The sequence below is a fragment of the Somniosus microcephalus genome, chromosome 25 (assembly GCF_052327205.1).
Source record: "Somniosus microcephalus isolate GS21.2 chromosome 25, FLI_Smic_1.0, whole genome shotgun sequence".
Classification (NCBI taxonomy): domain Eukaryota; kingdom Metazoa; phylum Chordata; class Chondrichthyes; order Squaliformes; family Somniosidae; genus Somniosus; species Somniosus microcephalus.
Window position 1 is genome coordinate 53588481 of NC_141011.1, and position 12100 is coordinate 53600580.

The 12100-nt window shown below is 45.5% G+C and overlaps 3 non-coding genes across 3 annotated transcripts; all 3 read right to left on the reverse strand.

The window, feature by feature from the left end:
• Nucleotides 1-3005: 3005 nt before the first annotated feature.
• On the reverse strand, nucleotides 3006-3169 carry LOC147100864 (U1 spliceosomal RNA). The gene has a single exon (XR_015073631.1). It is a non-coding gene; the product is annotated as a U1 spliceosomal RNA (small nuclear RNA).
• A 3009-nt stretch (nucleotides 3170-6178) lies between these two features.
• LOC147100865 (U1 spliceosomal RNA) lies at nucleotides 6179-6342 on the reverse strand. Its single transcript, XR_015073666.1, has one exon. It is a non-coding gene; the product is annotated as a U1 spliceosomal RNA (small nuclear RNA).
• A 3005-nt stretch (nucleotides 6343-9347) lies between these two features.
• LOC147100866 (U1 spliceosomal RNA) lies at nucleotides 9348-9511 on the reverse strand. Its single transcript, XR_015073667.1, has one exon. It is a non-coding gene; the product is annotated as a U1 spliceosomal RNA (small nuclear RNA).
• Nucleotides 9512-12100: the final 2589 nt, after the last annotated feature.

The following is a 12100-nucleotide window of genomic DNA, read 5'->3' on the forward strand; positions in this document are numbered from 1 at the left end:
GCTTTCCAGCTGCACACACTGCCTCGCCACATCATTCACTGCCTCTTACCGTCTCAACGACTCCTTTTTTAAAATCACAATGTCCCTTCATTCAGAAAGTGCTGCTGTTTTCTCATGTCGATTCTGCTAAAATATTGCAATATATAATGATATATCCTTTGACAAAACGCTGCAATAATACAGAGCCGGCCATGCATATGTGCATATTGCCCTTAAAAGGAAACGAACGCTCCCTCAGTAACTGTCCTTCAGGCCACGGAAAGTTTTCTGGAAATAAATCTCTCCTTATATTTATTGCATCTGAAGTAAATGTTTGTCATATCTTCATATGAACAATAATTCGGAATCTGATGTCTTTGAAAAAGCAATTTTCAAGTTTTGCCCATAAAGACCGATAAGAGACATAGTGAGGTTCTGGCCCATCAAGTCTTCATCACTTGTCACATTCACTCACTGTGGTTGAAATATTTCACCAACAAACCCACCTTCATTTCTTTAAGCGGGTTTCACATTTTTTGTCTTATAATAGTCCTGTGAAGGGCCTTGGGACGTTTTTACTACGTTAAAGACGCTATATAAAGACAAGTTGTTGTTGGTGTTGTTGTTGTTTTTGTTTGCAATCTTTCTCACTCTTTTCAGTATGATCATTGTCCTCATAGTGAGTAAATGATATAAGGAAAAGCCACATTAAGAGCTTAAACGCGGAGCTGGGAATTAAATGTTCCTTAATGTTGTTATATGTAAGGGAGACACTGGAAATATTGAGGTACTCGAGCCAACGGTGCAGCAATCCTAACTTCCTCCAGCATGGTCAGTGCTTCCAGTAAGACTTTCTCCTGTTCCGTTTCAGTCATGCCGTAAATCAAAATGATGTCCTGTGGCAGGGAATATCACCAGGACCTTCTAAGAACCGTGGCATTTTCCTTTGCAAACAACATGAGAGGGCTGTCCTACGATGAGAGATTGTGTAGAATGGGCCTATACTCTCGGCAGTTTAGAAGAATGAGAGGTGATCTCATTGAAACATGCAAGATTCTGAAGGGGGTTGGCAGGGTAGATACTGAGAGGTTGTTTCCCCTGGCTGGAGTGTCTAGAACTAGGGGGCATAGTCTCAGGATAAGGGGTAGGCCATTTAAGACCGAGATGAGGAGGAATTTCTTCACTCAGAAGGTTGTGAACCTTTGGAGTTCTCTGCCCCAGAGGGCTGTGAATGCCGAGTCTTTGGGTATATTCAAGGCTGAGATTGATAGATTTTTGGACTCTAGGGTTATGGAGATCGAGCGGGAAAGTGGAGTTGAGGTCGATGACCGGCCATGATCTTATTGAATGGCGGAGCCGGCTCGAGGGGCCGCATGGCCTACTCCTGCTCTTATTTCTTATTTCTTAACCACATGCCGTCATCCACAAATAAAGAAGTAACAGAAAGGGTTACTTCTCCAAGAACTCTGCTGCCCGTATCCTAAGTCGCACCAAGTCCCATTTACCCATCACCCCCTGTGCTCGCTGACCTGCATTGGCTCATGGTCCAGCAACGCCTCGATTTTTAAATTCTCTTGTTTTCAAATCCCTCCACGGCATCGCCCCCCCCTTTCCCTGTAACCTCCTCCAGCCCTGCAACCAATGCACTCTTTAAAGCCGCGTGGAAACGCAGAGCGCTGCAGGTCCCGCGCATCCGGTGAGCCGGCTTTTGAATAGAAAAAACGTGCACGTGCTGAATTTTGAATGGGCCGCACAGCCCGTTGACGGGGCGTGCGGGCCAAAGAAACAAATTAGAGGGACCGTTGCCTACAACCCTCCGAGGTCATATAATAGAACGATTGCAGCACAGAGGGAGGCCATTCGGCCCGTCGAGCCCGTGCCGACTCTCTGCAAGAGCACTTCAGCTAGTCCCACCCCCCTGCCTTTTCCCCGTAGCCCTGCAAATTCTTTTCTTTCAGGTACTTACCCAATTCTCTTCTGAAAGCCACAATTGAATTTGTCTCCAGCACCCTTTCAAGCAGTGATTTCCAGATGCTAACCGCTCGCTGCGTAAGAACATTTTCCCTCATGTCGCCTTTGATCTCTGTGATCATGCAATTTGGGCGTCTTGCGTATCCCCTACTTTATTCGCTCCGCCGGTGGCGGGCGTGCTTTCAGCTGCCTAGGCCCTAAACTCTGGAATTCCCTCCCGAAACCTCTCCGCCTCTCTCTCTCTCCTCCTTTCAGACGCTCCTTAAAACCTACCTTTTCGAGCAAGCTTTTGGTCATCTGTCCTAATATCTCCTTGTGCGGCTGGGTGTCAAATTTAGTTTGCTAACACTCCTGTGGAGTGCCTTGGGACGTTTCACTATGTTAAAGACGCTATATAAATACAAGATGATGAGTAAATAAGGATAAACTGTTTCCAGTGTCGGAAGGGTCAGTAACCAGGAGACACAGATTGAAGAAAATTTGCAAAAGAAGCAGAGGCGACAGTAGGATGTTTCCCCGCCTTCCCCACCCCAGCTCGAGGTGACCTAAGGTAAAAAGGTAATTTGGATAATATTTGAAGGTAAAATAATTGCAGGGCTTTGGTGAAAGAAGAGAGGAGTAGGATTAATTGGATAGCCCTTTGAAAGAGCCGGCAGAGACACGATGGGCCGAATGGCCTGGTTGTGTGCTGTATGATTGTTTCTGTAGTGAATAAGGTTGAACATTTTGCCAAAGTGCAGAGTTGGCATGCAGCTTTGAAACATTTTTTGTATGCGGTGTATAATTGTTGATTTTTTGTGGAAAATGTGTAATTTCTTAGTAGTAAGGATGAATATAACTGTGAGTGTAAAGATGAAATGAAATGTGAGCGTTAGGATGGGTTATGATGCGATTTGAATAGGCCATTATGCAGAGTTGTATTGTGTCACAGCTCCCTGTGTTGGGAATAAAGCGGTTAGAATTGAAAACAAAGCAAACGATATATATAACGGTATATATTTGACAGCTTAGTTGAAAAGAGAATGCTGTTGAAATTCTATTTTTTATTGTAAAGCCAGGGGAGAGCACGAACGCAGTCCCCCACTACCACAAATTTTGCAGTCGAGTATCCCGCATTTGGGGACATCGCAGGCGTCAGCACACCCGAAGTGCAATGGGCTAGCCTCGTCCTGGGAGAACCACCTTCTTGATCATGGTGTCTCCCCTGCCAGGTAAGTATGCTTTCCAGCTGCACACACTGCCTCGCCACATCATTCACTGCCTCTTACTGTCTCAACGACTCCTTTTTTAAAATCACAATGTCCCTTCATTCAGAAAGTGCTGCTGTTTTCTCATGTCGATTCTGCTAAAATATTGCAATATATAATGATATACCCTTTGACAAAACGCTGCAATAATACAGAGCCGGCCATGCATATTTGCAAATTGCCCTTAAAAGGAAACGAACGCTCCCTCAGTAACTGTCCTTCAGGCCACGGAAAGTTTTCTGGAAATAAATCTCTCCTTATATTTATTGCATCTGAAGTAAATGTTTGTCATATCTTCATATGAACAATAATTCGGAATCTGATGTCTTTGAAAAAGCAATTTTCAAGTTTTGCCCATAAAGACCGATAAGAGACATAGTGAGGTTCTGGCCCATCAAGTCTTCATCACTTGTCACATTCACTCACTGTGGTTGAAATATTTCACCAACAAACCCACCTTCATTTCTTTAAGCGGGTTTCACATTTTTTGTCTTATAATAGTCCTGTGAAGGGCCTTGGGACGTTTTTACTACGTTAAAGACGCTATATAAAGACAAGTTGTTGTTGGTGTTGTTGTTGTTTTTGTTTGCAATCTTTCTCACTCTTTTCAGTATGATCATTGTCCTCATAGTGAGTAAATGATATAAGGAAAAGCCACATTAAGAGCTTAAACGCGGAGCTGGGAATTAAATGTTCCTTAATGTTGTTATATGTAAGGGAGACACTGGAAATATTGAGGTACTCGAGCCAACGGTGCAGCAATCCTAACTTCCTCCAGCATGGTCAGTGCTTCCAGTAAGACTTTCTCCTGTTCCGTTTCAGTCATGCCGTAAATCAAAATGATGTCCTGTGGCAGGGAATATCACCAGGACCTTCTAAGAACCGTGGCATTTTCCTTTGCAAACAACATGAGAGGGCTGTCCTACGATGAGAGATTGTGTAGAATGGGCCTATACTCTCGGCAGTTTAGAAGAATGAGAGGTGATCTCATTGAAACATGCAAGATTCTGAAGGGGGTTGGCAGGGTAGATACTGAGAGGTTGTTTCCCCTGGCTGGAGTGTCTAGAACTAGGGGGCATAGTCTCAGGATAAGGGGTAGGCCATTTAAGACCGAGATGAGGAGGAATTTCTTCACTCAGAAGGTTGTGAACCTTTGGAGTTCTCTGCCCCAGAGGGCTGTGAATGCCGAGTCTTTGGGTATATTCAAGGCTGAGATTGATAGATTTTTGGACTCTAGGGTTATGGAGATCGAGCGGGAAAGTGGAGTTGAGGTCGATGACCGGCCATGATCTTATTGAATGGCGGAGCCGGCTCGAGGGGCCGCATGGCCTACTCCTGCTCTTATTTCTTATTTCTTAACCACATGCCGTCATCCACAAATAAAGAAGTAACAGAAAGGGTTACTTCTCCAAGAACTCTGCTGCCCGTATCCTAAGTCGCACCAAGTCCCATTTACCCATCACCCCCTGTGCTCGCTGACCTGCATTGGCTCATGGTCCAGCAACGCCTCGATTTTTAAATTCTCTTGTTTTCAAATCCCTCCACGGCATCGCCCCCCCCTTTCCCTGTAACCTCCTCCAGCCCTGCAACCAATGCACTCTTTAAAGCCGCGTGGAAACGCAGAGCGCTGCAGGTCCCGCGCATCCGGTGAGCCGGCTTTTGAATAGAAAAAACGTGCACGTGCTGAATTTTGAATGGGCCGCACAGCCCGTTGACGGGGCGTGCGGGCCAAAGAAACAAATTAGAGGGACCGTTGCCTACAACCCTCCGAGGTCATATAATAGAACGATTGCAGCACAGAGGGAGGCCATTCGGCCCGTCGAGCCCGTGCCGACTCTCTGCAAGAGCACTTCAGCTAGTCCCACCCCCCTGCCTTTTCCCCGTAGCCCTGCAAATTCTTTTCTTTCAGGTACTTACCCAATTCTCTTCTGAAAGCCACAATTGAATTTGTCTCCAGCACCCTTTCAAGCAGTGATTTCCAGATGCTAACCGCTCGCTGCGTAAGAACATTTTCCCTCATGTCGCCTTTGATCTCTGTGATCATGCAATTTGGGCGTCTTGCGTATCCCCTACTTTATTCGCTCCGCCGGTGGCGGGCGTGCTTTCAGCTGCCTAGGCCCTAAACTCTGGAATTCCCTCCCGAAACCTCTCCGCCTCTCTCTCTCTCCTCCTTTCAGACGCTCCTTAAAACCTACCTTTTCGAGCAAGCTTTTGGTCATCTGTCCTAATATCTCCTTGTGCGGCTGGGTGTCAAATTTAGTTTGCTAACACTCCTGTGGAGTGCCTTGGGACGTTTCACTATGTTAAAGACGCTATATAAATACAAGATGATGAGTAAATAAGGATAAACTGTTTCCAGTGTCGGAAGGGTCAGTAACCAGGAGACACAGATTGAAGAAAATTTGCAAAAGAAGCAGAGGCGACAGTAGGATGTTTCCCCGCCTTCCCCACCCCAGCTCGAGGTGACCTAAGGTAAAAAGGTAATTTGGATAATATTTGAAGGTAAAATAATTGCAGGGCTTTGGTGAAAGAAGAGAGGAGTAGGATTAATTGGATAGCCCTTTGAAAGAGCCGGCAGAGACACGATGGGCCGAATGGCCTGGTTGTGTGCTGTATGATTGTTTCTGTAGTGAATAAGGTTGAACATTTTGCCAAAGTGCAGAGTTGGCATGCAGCTTTGAAACATTTTTTGTATGCGGTGTATAATTGTTGATTTTTTGTGGAAAATGTGTAATTTCTTAGTAGTAAGGATGAATATAACTGTGAGTGTAAAGATGAAATGAAATGTGAGCGTTAGGATGGGTTATGATGCGATTTGAATAGGCCATTATGCAGAGTTGTATTGTGTCACAGCTCCCTGTGTTGGGAATAAAGCGCAGTTAGAATTGAAAACAAAGCAAACGATATATATAACGGTATATATATTTGACAGCTTAGTTGAAAAGAGAATGCTGTTGAAATTCTATTTTTTATTGTAAAGCCAGGGGAGAGCGCGAACGCAGTCCCCCACTACCACAAATTTTGCAGTCGAGTATCCCGCATTTGGGGACATCGCAGGCGTCAGCACACCCGAAGTGCAATGGGCTAGCCTCGTCCTGGGAGAACCACCTTCTTGATCATGGTGTCTCCCCTGCCAGGTAAGTATGCTTTCCAGCTGCACACACTGCCTCGCCACATCATTCACTGCCTCTTACCGTCTCAACGACTCCTTTTTTAAAATCACAATGTCCCTTCATTCAGAAAGTGCTGCTGTTTTCTCATGTCGATTCTGCTAAAATATTGCAATATATAATGATATACCCTTTGACAAAACGCTGCAATAATACAGAGCCGGCCATGCATATTTGCATATTGCCCTTAAAAGGAAACGAACGCTCCCTCAGTAACTGTCCTTCAGGCCACGGAAAGCTTTCTGGAAATAAATCTCTCCTTATATTTATTGCATCTGAAGTAAATGTTTGTCATATCTTCATATGAACAATAATTCGGAATCTGATGTCTTTGAAAAAGCAATTTTCAAGTTTTGCCCATAAAGACCGATAAGAGACATCGTGAGGTTCTGGCCCATCAAGTCTTCATCACTTGTCACATTCACTCACTGTGGTTGAAATATTTCACCAACAAACCCACCTTCATTTCTTTAAGCGGGTTTCACATTTTTTGTCTTATAATAGTCCTGTGAAGGGCCTTGGGACGTTTTTACTACGTTAAAGACGCTATATAAAGACAAGTTGTTGTTGGTGTTGTTGTTGTTTTTGTTTGCAATCTTTCTCACTCTTTTCAGTATGATCATTGTCCTCATAGTGAGTAAATGATATAAGGAAAAGCCACATTAAGAGCTTAAACGCGGAGCTGGGAATTAAATGTTCCTTAATGTTGTTATATGTAAGGGAGACACTGGAAATATTGAGGTACTCGAGCCAACGGTGCAGCAATCCTAACTTCCTCCAGCATGGTCAGTGCTTCCAGTAAGACTTTCTCCTGTTCCGTTTCAGTCATGCCGTAAATCAAAATGATGTCCTGTGGCAGGGAATATCACCAGGACCTTCTAAGAACCGTGGCATTTTCCTTTGCAAACAACATGAGAGGGCTGTCCTACGATGAGAGATTGTGTAGAATGGGCCTATACTCTCGGCAGTTTAGAAGAATGAGAGGTGATCTCATTGAAACATGCAAGATTCTGAAGGGGGTTGGCAGGGTAGATACTGAGAGGTTGTTTCCCCTGGCTGGAGTGTCTAGAACTAGGGGGCATAGTCTCAGGATAAGGGGTAGGCCATTTAAGACCGAGATGAGGAGGAATTTCTTCACTCAGAAGGTTGTGAACCTTTGGAGTTCTCTGCCCCAGAGGGCTGTGAATGCCGAGTCTTTGGGTATATTCAAGGCTGAGATTGATAGATTTTTGGACTCTAGGGTTATGGAGATCGAGCGGGAAAGTGGAGTTGAGGTCGATGACCGGCCATGATCTTATTGAATGGCGGAGCCGGCTCGAGGGGCCGCATGGCCTACTCCTGCTCTTATTTCTTATTTCTTAACCACATGCCGTCATCCACAAATAAAGAAGTAACAGAAAGGGTTACTTCTCCAAGAACTCTGCTGCCCGTATCCTAAGTCGCACCAAGTCCCATTTACCCATCACCCCCTGTGCTCGCTGACCTGCATTGGCTCATGGTCCAGCAACGCCTCGATTTTTAAATTCTCTTGTTTTCAAATCCCTCCACGGCATCGCCCCCCCCTTTCCCTGTAACCTCCTCCAGCCCTGCAACCAATGCACTCTTTAAAGCCGCGTGGAAACGCAGAGCGCTGCAGGTCCCGCGCATCCGGTGAGCCGGCTTTTGAATAGAAAAAACGTGCACGTGCTGAATTTTGAATGGGCCGCACAGCCCGTTGACGGGGCGTGCGGGCCAAAGAAACAAATTAGAGGGACCGTTGCCTACAACCCTCCGAGGTCATATAATAGAACGATTGCAGCACAGAGGGAGGCCATTCGGCCCGTCGAGCCCGTGCCGACTCTCTGCAAGAGCACTTCAGCTAGTCCCACCCCCCTGCCTTTTCCCCGTAGCCCTGCAAATTCTTTTCTTTCAGGTACTTACCCAATTCTCTTCTGAAAGCCACAATTGAATTTGTCTCCAGCACCCTTTCAAGCAGTGATTTCCAGATGCTAACCGCTCGCTGCGTAAGAACATTTTCCCTCATGTCGCCTTTGATCTCTGTGATCATGCAATTTGGGCGTCTTGCGTATCCCCTACTTTATTCGCTCCGCCGGTGGCGGGCGTGCTTTCAGCTGCCTAGGCCCTAAACTCTGGAATTCCCTCCCGAAACCTCTCCGCCTCTCTCTCTCTCCTCCTTTCAGACGCTCCTTAAAACCTACCTTTTCGAGCAAGCTTTTGGTCATCTGTCCTAATATCTCCTTGTGCGGCTGGGTGTCAAATTTAGTTTGCTAACACTCCTGTGGAGTGCCTTGGGACGTTTCACTATGTTAAAGACGCTATATAAATACAAGATGATGAGTAAATAAGGATAAACTGTTTCCAGTGTCGGAAGGGTCAGTAACCAGGAGACACAGATTGAAGAAAATTTGCAAAAGAAGCAGAGGCGACAGTAGGATGTTTCCCCGCCTTCCCCACCCCAGCTCGAGGTGACCTAAGGTAAAAAGGTAATTTGGATAATATTTGAAGGTAAAATAATTGCAGGGCTTTGGTGAAAGAAGAGAGGAGTAGGATTAATTGGATAGCCCTTTGAAAGAGCCGGCAGAGACACGATGGGCCGAATGGCCTGGTTGTGTGCTGTATGATTGTTTCTGTAGTGAATAAGGTTGAACATTTTGCCAAAGTGCAGAGTTGGCATGCAGCTTTGAAACATTTTTTGTATGCGGTGTATAATTGTTGATTTTTTGTGGAAAATGTGTAATTTCTTAGTAGTAAGGATGAATATAACTGTGAGTGTAAAGATGAAATGAAATGTGAGCGTTAGGATGGGTTATGATGCGATTTGAATAGGCCATTATGCAGAGTTGTATTGTGTCACAGCTCCCTGTGTTGGGAATAAAGCGGTTAGAATTGAAAACAAAGCAAACGATATATATAACGGTATATATTTGACAGCTTAGTTGAAAAGAGAATGCTGTTGAAATTCTATTTTTTATTGTAAAGCCAGGGGAGAGCGCGAACGCAGTCCCCCACTACCACAAATTTTGCAGTCGAGTATCCCGCATTTGGGGACATCGCAGGCGTCAGCACACCCGAAGTGCAATGGGCTAGCCTCGTCCTGGGAGAACCACCTTCTTGATCATGGTGTCTCCCCTGCCAGGTAAGTATGCTTTCCAGCTGCACACACTGCCTCGCCACATCATTCACTGCCTCTTACTGTCTCAACGACTCCTTTTTTAAAATCACAATGTCCCTTCATTCAGAAAGTGCTGCTGTTTTCTCATGTCGATTCTGCTAAAATATTGCAATATATAATGATATACCCTTTGACAAAACGCTGCAATAATACAGAGCCGGCCATGCATATTTGCAAATTGCCCTTAAAAGGAAACGAACGCTCCCTCAGTAACTGTCCTTCAGGCCACGGAAAGTTTTCTGGAAATAAATCTCTCCTTATATTTATTGCATCTGAAGTAAATGTTTGTCATATCTTCATATGAACAATAATTCGGAATCTGATGTCTTTGAAAAAGCAATTTTCAAGTTTTGCCCATAAAGACCGATAAGAGACATAGTGAGGTTCTGGCCCATCAAGTCTTCATCACTTGTCACATTCACTCACTGTGGTTGAAATATTTCACCAACAAACCCACCTTCATTTCTTTAAGCGGGTTTCACATTTTTTGTCTTATAATAGTCCTGTGAAGGGCCTTGGGACGTTTTTACTACGTTAAAGACGCTATATAAAGACAAGTTGTTGTTGGTGTTGTTGTTGTTTTTGTTTGCAATCTTTCTCACTCTTTTCAGTATGATCATTGTCCTCATAGTGAGTAAATGATATAAGGAAAAGCCACATTAAGAGCTTAAACGCGGAGCTGGGAATTAAATGTTCCTTAATGTTGTTATATGTAAGGGAGACACTGGAAATATTGAGGTACTCGAGCCAACGGTGCAGCAATCCTAACTTCCTCCAGCATGGTCAGTGCTTCCAGTAAGACTTTCTCCTGTTCCGTTTCAGTCATGCCGTAAATCAAAATGATGTCCTGTGGCAGGGAATATCACCAGGACCTTCTAAGAACCGTGGCATTTTCCTTTGCAAACAACATGAGAGGGCTGTCCTACGATGAGAGATTGTGTAGAATGGGCCTATACTCTCGGCAGTTTAGAAGAATGAGAGGTGATCTCATTGAAACATGCAAGATTCTGAAGGGGGTTGGCAGGGTAGATACTGAGAGGTTGTTTCCCCTGGCTGGAGTGTCTAGAACTAGGGGGCATAGTCTCAGGATAAGGGGTAGGCCATTTAAGACCGAGATGAGGAGGAATTTCTTCACTCAGAAGGTTGTGAACCTTTGGAGTTCTCTGCCCCAGAGGGCTGTGAATGCCGAGTCTTTGGGTATATTCAAGGCTGAGATTGATAGATTTTTGGACTCTAGGGTTATGGAGATCGAGCGGGAAAGTGGAGTTGAGGTCGATGACCGGCCATGATCTTATTGAATGGCGGAGCCGGCTCGAGGGGCCGCATGGCCTACTCCTGCTCTTATTTCTTATTTCTTAACCACATGCCGTCATCCACAAATAAAGAAGTAACAGAAAGGGTTACTTCTCCAAGAACTCTGCTGCCCGTATCCTAAGTCGCACCAAGTCCCATTTACCCATCACCCCCTGTGCTCGCTGACCTGCATTGGCTCATGGTCCAGCAACGCCTCGATTTTTAAATTCTCTTGTTTTCAAATCCCTCCACGGCATCGCCCCCCCCTTTCCCTGTAACCTCCTCCAGCCCTGCAACCAATGCACTCTTTAAAGCCGCGTGGAAACGCAGAGCGCTGCAGGTCCCGCGCATCCGGTGAGCCGGCTTTTGAATAGAAAAAACGTGCACGTGCTGAATTTTGAATGGGCCGCACAGCCCGTTGACGGGGCGTGCGGGCCAAAGAAACAAATTAGAGGGACCGTTGCCTACAACCCTCCGAGGTCATATAATAGAACGATTGCAGCACAGAGGGAGGCCATTCGGCCCGTCGAGCCCGTGCCGACTCTCTGCAAGAGCACTTCAGCTAGTCCCACCCCCCTGCCTTTTCCCCGTAGCCCTGCAAATTCTTTTCTTTCAGGTACTTACCCAATTCTCTTCTGAAAGCCACAATTGAATTTCTCTCCAGCACCCTTTCAAGCAGTGATTTCCAGATGCTAACCGCTCGCTGCGTAAGAACATTTTCCCTCATGTCGCCTTTGATCTCTGTGATCATGCAATTTGGGCGTCTTGCGTATCCCCTACTTTATTCGCTCCGCCGGTGGCGGGCGTGCTTTCAGCTGCCTAGGCCCTAAACTCTGGAATTCCCTCCCGAAACCTCTCCGCCTCTCTCTCTCTCCTCCTTTCAGACGCTCCTTAAAACCTACCTTTTCGAGCAAGCTTTTGGTCATCTGTCCTAATATCTCCTTGTGCGGCTGGGTGTCAAATTTAGTTTGCTAACACTCCTGTGGAGTGCCTTGGGACGTTTCACTATGTTAAAGACGCTATATAAATACAAGATGATGAGTAAATAAGGATAAACTGTTTCCAGTGTCGGAAGGGTCAGTAACCAGGAGACACAGATTGAAGAAAATTTGCAAAAGAAGCAGAGGCGACAGTAGGATGTTTCCCCGCCTTCCCCACCCCAGCTCGAGGTGACCTAAGGTAAAAAGGTAATTTGGATAATATTTGAAGGTAAAATAATTGCAGGGCTTTGGTGAAAGAAGAGAGGAGTAGGATTAATTGGATAGCCC